The 8,147-nt window shown below is 39.6% G+C and overlaps 1 protein-coding gene across 4 annotated transcripts in view; it reads right to left on the reverse strand.

Moving 5' to 3' along the window:
• Positions 1-995, reverse strand: part of osbpl8 (oxysterol binding protein-like 8) — an 87,615-nt gene extending 86,620 nt beyond the window's left edge. For all 4 annotated transcript variants that reach the window (XM_038738467.1, XM_038738466.1, XM_038738464.1 and 1 more), the window contains exon 1: positions 693-995. The gene's annotated coding sequence lies outside the window, so the exon portion shown is untranslated. The remainder of the gene's footprint in view (positions 1-692) is intronic.
• Between the last annotated feature and the right edge of the window lie 7,152 nt (positions 996-8,147).

Here is an 8,147-nt window from a genome sequence, read left to right on the forward strand (position 1 = left end):
TTGAGTAATTGTTTGACTCCTGCTTTTTAAATGTGAATGTTTCCTGGTTTCTTTACTCCTCTATGACAGTGAACAGATTATATTTGGGTTGTGGACAAAACAAGACATTTGAGGAGGGCATCTCGGGCTTTCGGAAACAGTGATCGACATTTTACAGACCGAACGAGAAAGTTAATGGATTAATCGACAATTAAAATAACCGTTAGTTGCCGACCATTCCTGAAATCAAAGCCAAACAGATATTAAATACATAGCTTCTTCTTCCTCCATAAATCTTCCAGATACAGTCTGCTTCAGAAAACGTTAGTTAAGCATGCCTTCACTCACTTTGCTGCTCAGCACGCCGCGTCCTGACTGCACGACTGCAACCAAGCTAACGCCGCACACTAAATAAAGACCATTACTCAAAATGTTCAGACTGGACAATGAGCGCAAAGACGTGAACCGGTAGTTAGGGGAAGCGTCTGGAGATGGAGACGATGTTAGACCTGCATCTCAGCATCTCAGCTACGGCTTACCCTGGTTTATTACATAATAGTACGCACTGCTCGACTGCAGAGTCACGGCTGTCAACTCGCCACAGACACACACAGCAAATTAGCAATTAAGCTAGCTGCGTTTAATTAACATTAGCATGTGTTGGAAAACAGCATGATTTCGTGTTTTAGTTGTTTTCTTTGCGCGGCACTTACCTTTGCTTCGTTGGGGCTCTCTCATCAGCCTGTAAATCTTCAGGCAGTTCCCGGAGACGTTTGTCTGTAACGTTATGCTAACTGTTAGCTGACGATGTTTTAATGTTTATTACTAGATGTTCACTGCCTCGGCTGGTGATGGCTCGCGTCCTCCTCAGGCCAGCGGTGTCATGTTGGTCCTATATTAAGTTGGGGCAGTAGATAATAGACTTCACAATAACTGGTATGCTTTCTACTGTCTGTATACCGCCGACATTCAGTCAACTTGTTAGCTATTAGCCCGCCTGTACGATTCTGTCATGGGTTTGAGTGGACAAAAGTCAAAGCTACTACGCACATTTCCGGTTATACATTTCAAACTAAGAGCTAAAGAAAACTTTAATTTAAAGACCGCAAAACGTTCTTCTGTTCATACAATAACTGTATTCTAGTTATATAATGATTTCATTTGATGCTTTTCATTTGTATTTAATTGAATAAATTATTTGTCTGACGTAGACTGGTTTTCTTTTATTATGATGGCTTAAATAAATAAAGTCTTATGTCTTAAATTACACACAAAAAAGTTAGGTTTCAGACAATGTTTTTTCAGCTGCCTCTACAAATCTTTTCACTGTCCACAGACAAGTTTCCTTTTGTGTGTTTGACTTTTCGTATTGCTTATATTGATATTACTGTGGCTGAGCATAACTGCATACAGTAGTATTTTGCCATTATTTATTAAACCTTTTCTACCTGCATTGCACAGTTTGTGCTTAATGTTGTATATGAATAAAAGTTATATTATTTTTTAGAATTTGTTGTAGTATTAATAATGGCAGTATAAGGTTTTTCTATTGATATGGTGAAAAGTTTTGAGCGAATGCTGTGGTCCTTACTTTATTTTGAAGACCAAACGCTCAATATCCTGTCTCTGGCATTTAACGGGATAACTTGACGCAACTCTCTCTCTCTCTCTCGCCGCTCTCCGTTGTTTCTGCTCGGTGATCCTCTGATTTGCCTGGCTGGACAGAGCACTGAAAACATGTGATCAGTTCAGGTTGTACACGATGTTCATCTAAACACTTAAATTTAATAGAGATCATTTATTTATGTACGTCACTAGTTAGCATGCTTCTGAGAGTCATTGTTGTAAACTTGCTACAATAGGCTCTAGGTGGTATGTGGTATGACCTCATCATAGAAATTCTTGATATTTTTATTAGCTCATATGATAATGCTGGACGCACAATGTAAAATATGTAATACAAACTGAATAGAAATGACTACAGTTTATGCAATCAGGCAAATGCATGCATTCATGCTTTGGTAAAGAGTGACATCCAGTGGCTGATGGAGGTTTAAGTTTTTTAGAGATGTGTATGTGATATTGCATGGAAAATATCTAGAGGCACAAATTATGATGTGGTCCATGCTTTCCATTGGCTGTTTCTGGCCTTCTCAAGAAATGTCAAACATCATCAGTCCTCCATGTCTGTAATTATGGAAGTCTCCTCATGACCATTTACTCTGTAGAACATGGCCAATTTTTTCTTGGATTTTATTTTTTGTATTCTATCCAATTCTATACTCTTATCAGAAAAATACCAACATGTTATATTCATTTATTGTTCATTAAATTGTTATGTTTTGTTTGGTTTTAGTGCATGAACTTTCCATTTAAAGACTCCGTGCAGCCCAGACGTAATCCTGTCTTGTGGAACTTTTGTCTTACCTACATCACTGAATCAGTATACCTTTCTTTGGAGGGTTTTATTGTCCCATGGTTATTTGTGGGCCTATTCTAACAGTGAACCACACCCTTGACCTTGTTTTGGTGTATGGTATTGAAATTGAACATTTAGTGGTGTTCCCACAGAATCCCTCTTTATCCGACCACTGTTTGATAACTTTTGAGTTTGTATTGCTGAACTACTCGCCATTGGGCAAAAATTTCTATACAAGATGTCTGTCTGATAGTGCTGTAGCTAAATTTAAGGATGCGATTCCATCAGCTCTAAATACATTATCTAGTCACAAAGTAACGGAGGACTCCTATGCTAATTTCAGTCCCTCCCAAATCGATCATCTTGTTGATAGTGCTGCTGGCTCGCTGCGAATGACACTCGACTCTGTAGCCCCTCTAAAAAAGAAAATACTAAAACAAAGACGGTTAGCTCCATGGTATAATACTGAAACTCGCAAATTAAAGCAAATATCACGGAAACTTGAGAGGAATTGGCGTTCCACCAAAGTGGAAAATTCTCGTTTAATTTGGCAAGATAGTCTTAAAACTTATAGGAAGGCCCTCCGTAATGCCAGAGCAGCGTACTACTCGTCATTAATAGAGGAAAATAGGAACAACCCCAGGTTTCTTTTCAGCACTGTAGCCAGGCTGACAGAGAGTCACAGCTCTATTGAGCCAAGTATTCCCATAGCTCTCAGTAGTTACGACTTCATGAGCTTCTTTAATGATAAAATTCTAGCTATTAGAGACAAAATTCACCAAGACCTGCCCTCAACTGGCACCAACTTATCTCTAAACTCAGGAACCTTAGAAACAGCTGTAGAACCAGATACATGTTTAGACTGTTTTGCTTCCCTCAATCTTTACCAACTAACTTCAATAATTTCTTCATCTAAACCATCAACCTGCCTCTTAGACCCCATCCCGACTAGGCTGCTTAAAGATGTTTTACCCTTAGTCAGCACCTCTATACTAGATATGATCAATCTATCTTTATCAACAGGCTATGTACCACAGTACTTTAAAGTAGCTGTAATTAAACCTCTTCTGAAAAAGCCCAAACTTGATCCGGATGTTTTATCAAACTATAGACCTATATCTAACCTTCCATTTCTCTCTAAGGTTCTGGAGAAAGCAGTTGCTAAACAGCTGTGTGACTTTCTACAGAGCAATAGTTTATTTGAGGATTTTCAGTCAGGATTTAGAGCTCATCATAGCACAGAGACAGCACTGGTGAAAATTACTAATGACCTCCTTATTGCATCAGACAAAGGACTTGTCTCTGTACTGGTTTTATTAGATCTTAGTGCTGCATTTGATACCATTGACCATCAGATCCTATTGCAGAGACTGGAATATTTCATTGGCATTAAAGGAACCGCTCTAAGCTGGTTTAAGTCCTATTTATCAGATCGATTTCAGTTTGTACATGTTAACGATGAGTCCTCCATGCACGCCAAAGTTACTCATGGAGTTCCTCAAGGATCTGTCCTTGGACCAATCCTCTTCACTTTATATATGCTTCCTTTAGGCAATATTATCAGGAAACATTCCATAAGCTTTCATTGTTATGCAGATGATACTCAGTTATATCTATCGATCAAGCCAGATGAAACTCATCAGTTAGCTAAACTTCAAATGTGCCTTCAGGATGTTAAAACCTGGATGAGCTGTAATTTTCTTATGTTAAACTCAGATAAAACTGAAGTTATTGTTCTGGGGCCTAAGCACCTCCGTGACGCATTATCTAAAGATATAGTTTCCCTGGATGGCATCGCCTTGGCCTCCAGCACCACTGTGAGGAATCTTGGAGTTATCTTTGATCAGGACATGTCGTTTAAGTCCCACATTAAGCAAATTTCAAGGACCGCCTTTTTTCACCTACGTAATATTGCGAAAATCAGGAACATCCTGTCTAAAAATGATGCAGAAAAACTAGTCCATGCATTTGTTACTTCTAGGCTGGATTACTGCAATTCCTTATTATCAGGCTGCTCGAAAAAGTCCATTAAGACTCTTCAGCTGATCCAGAATGCTGCAGCACGTGTTCTGACAGGAACCAGGAAAAGAGATCACATTTCTCCTGTTTTAGCTTCTTTGCATTGGCTTCCAGTAAAATCCAGAATAGAATTTAAAATCATTCTTCTTACCTACAAAGCTCTTAATGGTCAGGCACCATCTTATCTTAAAGAGCTCATAGTACCTTACTACCCCACCAGAGCACTGCGCTCCCAGAATGCAGGGTTACTTGTGGTTCCTAGAGTCTCCAAAAGTAGACTAGGAGCCAGAGCGTTCAGCTATCAAGCTCCTCTCCTGTGGAACCAGGTTCCAGTTTGGGTTCAGGAGGCAGACACCATCTCCACATTTAAGAGTAGGCTTAAGACTTTCCTCTTTGATAAAGCTTATAGTTAGGGCTGGCTCAGGTAGTCCTGAACCATCCCTTAGTTATGCTGCTATAGGCCTAGACTGCCGGGGGATTTCCCATGATGCACTGAGCTCCTCTCTCCTCTACTTTCTCTCCCTCTGTATGCAACCTTATCCCATTATTGCATGTTACTAACACAACTTCTCCCTTTCTGGTAGTCTTGTGCTTTCTCGTCCCTCTCCTCTCTCCTCCTATCACTTCCTGCAGGTTTTCTGGCTCTGGAGCTGTGGAGTCTGGATCTGTGGCTGCGGGTCGCCTGCTGCCCCCGTGTTCCTGCTCGACACCCTCTACTGCAACGACTATTGTTGCTAGTCTTATTGTTATTATAATCATTAACATTACGATGGTTACCATTAACACTATTATAAATATCTGTACCATTTTTCATTTAGTTTATAGCAACATTACCTTCGCTGTCTGTACCTCTGTGTGTATATTGTGTAGGCTGCCTCCCTCCCCTCTCTCTCTCCTTACATCCCTCTCTCTCTCTCTCTCTCTCTCTCTTTCTCTCTCTCTCTCTCTTTCACTCTCTTCTCTCTCTCTTTCTCTCTCTCTCTCTCTCTCACCCCAACCGGTCGAGGCAGATGGCCGCCCACCCTGAGCCATGGTTCTGCTCGAGGTTTCTGCCTCTTAAAAGGAAGTTTTTCCTTGCCTCTGTCGCCTAGTGCTTGCTCTTGGTGGGAACTGTTGGGCTTCTGTAAATATCATCACAGAGTACGGTCTAGACCTGCTCTTTTATGAAAAGCGCTGTGAGATAACTGTTGTTGTGATTTGGCGCTATATAAATAAAATTGAATTGAATTGAATTGAATTGAATGTTTTGTGACATAAATGTAAATAAATATAGGAACATTTTGTCCCAAAATATATTGCTACAGACAGCTTCAGCCTAAACCTGATGACCTTACCTTCCATACATACATCCACAAACTGTACAAGTACATAGTACACTATTTAACCTATCCACATTTAATTAGTACACTGTACATACTGTATGAATTTGCATTCTCAACTCATGCAATTGCTCTGAAGCTTTCCAGATTTGAAAGAAATGAACAATACCTGCATAATAAGCTGTTAATAATACATGTTTGAAAGGATGATGTGTTGATGGCAGAGACTGAATTACTCAAATCTCTGCAAAGGGAATCTTGTCTTTGTTATTGTATGCAAAAGTGAACAGACACACTTGTGTATTTGAATATGTTGTGTCTGGCCACTAGGAACAACATATTTTAAATGGTGTGTTAAAGCTTGAAAATAATTACAGTTGAACAGTTCAACAACAACAACAAAAAGATTTCAAAGACATACTTTGAGGGCTAAAGCTTTTTCTTAAAAATGAAATCAGCATGGCCCTGGAATGATCATAAGACAGAATGAAATTACGATGGGTGATAAACCATACACCAGGCCTATTCAACTTGTGGTTCGGATCAGTTCTATTTAAAATAAATAAGAATTTTAACTTGAAGAAAAAAAAAGGTAACTTGATCAAAAACATTGTTTTGAAGCTCAATTCTGAGGCTGTTTAGCAAACAGATTTCTATTTCAATTTCCGGCTTAAATTTTTAACTGGTCTAGCCCACATTCGGTTTAACCCTGACCCCTTCCAATATTTAGATAATTAAGTTATTTGAACAGGTATATATACAGACAATAGTGTACTCACGTATCCCTACACAGTACACCTAAAACTAGAGGGTGAAAGACAAGACTGTTTACTGTAGAGTCTGTTTGGTTGAGTCTGCTGTGAAAACCAACTAACCAACTAACCCAGGCGGAAAACTGTATTATGGGCCCAAGGGCGCCACTTTGTGTTGAAAAGTGGTGGAGACATAGGGGCTCAGACTAGGGATGTGTAAGTGTGAAGAGACACTTAGCTCGCGAGACATTAGCAATATTAGGTTCACAAGAACGAGACAAAAAGATCCTTAAACAGTGTTTTAAAGATATCCTCAATGCTGAGATACATGAGTGTGGGATCCGGGGTGGGGCCTTAACCCTAATCTCCCCCAGGAAATTTTAATTTCTTGCATTCTGGTGAAAGTTTCTGCACCAATTTATGGTGGAAATGTTTTTTATTTATGTAGAAGGAAACACAAAATTCAGGTGGCAGGTGTAATTTCAAAATAGATAAATATAATAGAATATAAATCAGTGCAGCTCTCATGCATTCTGTGTTGTTTTCTCCTGTAGATTAACTTTTCTCATGTAATATCGTCCCTGCAGAGGCAACACATATGTAGGCAGGATTGAGTCTTCCCTCATCTTTTGTCATGTTCACAGGGAGAGAACAAAAAACTTGGCCAAAAAGAAACTGTGTCAAGAAGCTGTTAAAGTTACTGATTTGCTCATGCACGTTTTTGGGTCATTTTATAATCAGTAGCTTGTTTTATTTTAGCTTAAGTTACATTTTTTGGACAGTGTAAATACTCTATGTTTTATTTGCATTGCATGTTTTCAAATGTGCAAATAAACCTTTCTAAAGGCATTTTCATTTTTTTTTAACAAATTATGCTTTAAGAAAGTGGTGGGGACTAAATTAGCCATTTCAGAAAGTGGTGGGGACATGTCCCCAGCGTCCGCAGTGTAAATGACACCTATGTATGGGCCCCTTTCGGTCCTCCTCTTGCCTTCTCTGTAGCTGTCCATGTACCCTGTCACCTTGAAGTACCCTGATGTGCAGGCTATGTATTGAAGAAATGTTTATTATGTAGATCAGTTCTTGGGCCCTTGATGATCAGTGGACCCCAGTGTAGTGGTCCCATCCGCCCTGTGGGTAATCCGGGCATTGTATTTGGCATGCTAATATTTCTGACTCGTTATAATGACTGGATAGTGTTAGTTACACCTAACCTCTCTCAAGTCCTGCTGAGGACACAGTGTAGGCTAAGAGGAAGTGGAATACAACACACGTTTGTTTTCTGAAATATGAGAAACAAACCACCATCTTTGTTAAACTCTTTAGATACTTACTAATGCAGGGTTTGAGGTCGTGACACACGAGGCTTCAGAAAGTCTGGGGAAGATATCTTTTCCATATTATCTTCACCTGTCCATTAACTCCAAGCCACAAACAGCAGGGTCTTCATAAATAAAACCTTAGAGGTAGTGTTTGCAAATAATGTATCTGATAATATGTGTCTTTTGCTGTCTATTCATATCTCCCAGTCACTGGTTGTGACATGATTATGTGACCTTCTGTGTGACATGGCCTGTCCTTCATCTGTGTTTTTTTGACAGCTCTTCTTTCCTCCTGTTTGTTTTCCCCCCCTACACAACCTCTTCTTTCCCACAATGC

This window comes from Micropterus salmoides, unplaced genomic scaffold (assembly GCF_014851395.1).
Source record: "Micropterus salmoides isolate LMB-PRFRI ecotype aquatic unplaced genomic scaffold, ASM1485139v1 Ms_hic_scaffold_23, whole genome shotgun sequence".
Taxonomy (NCBI): Eukaryota; Metazoa; Chordata; class Actinopteri; order Centrarchiformes; family Centrarchidae; genus Micropterus; species Micropterus salmoides.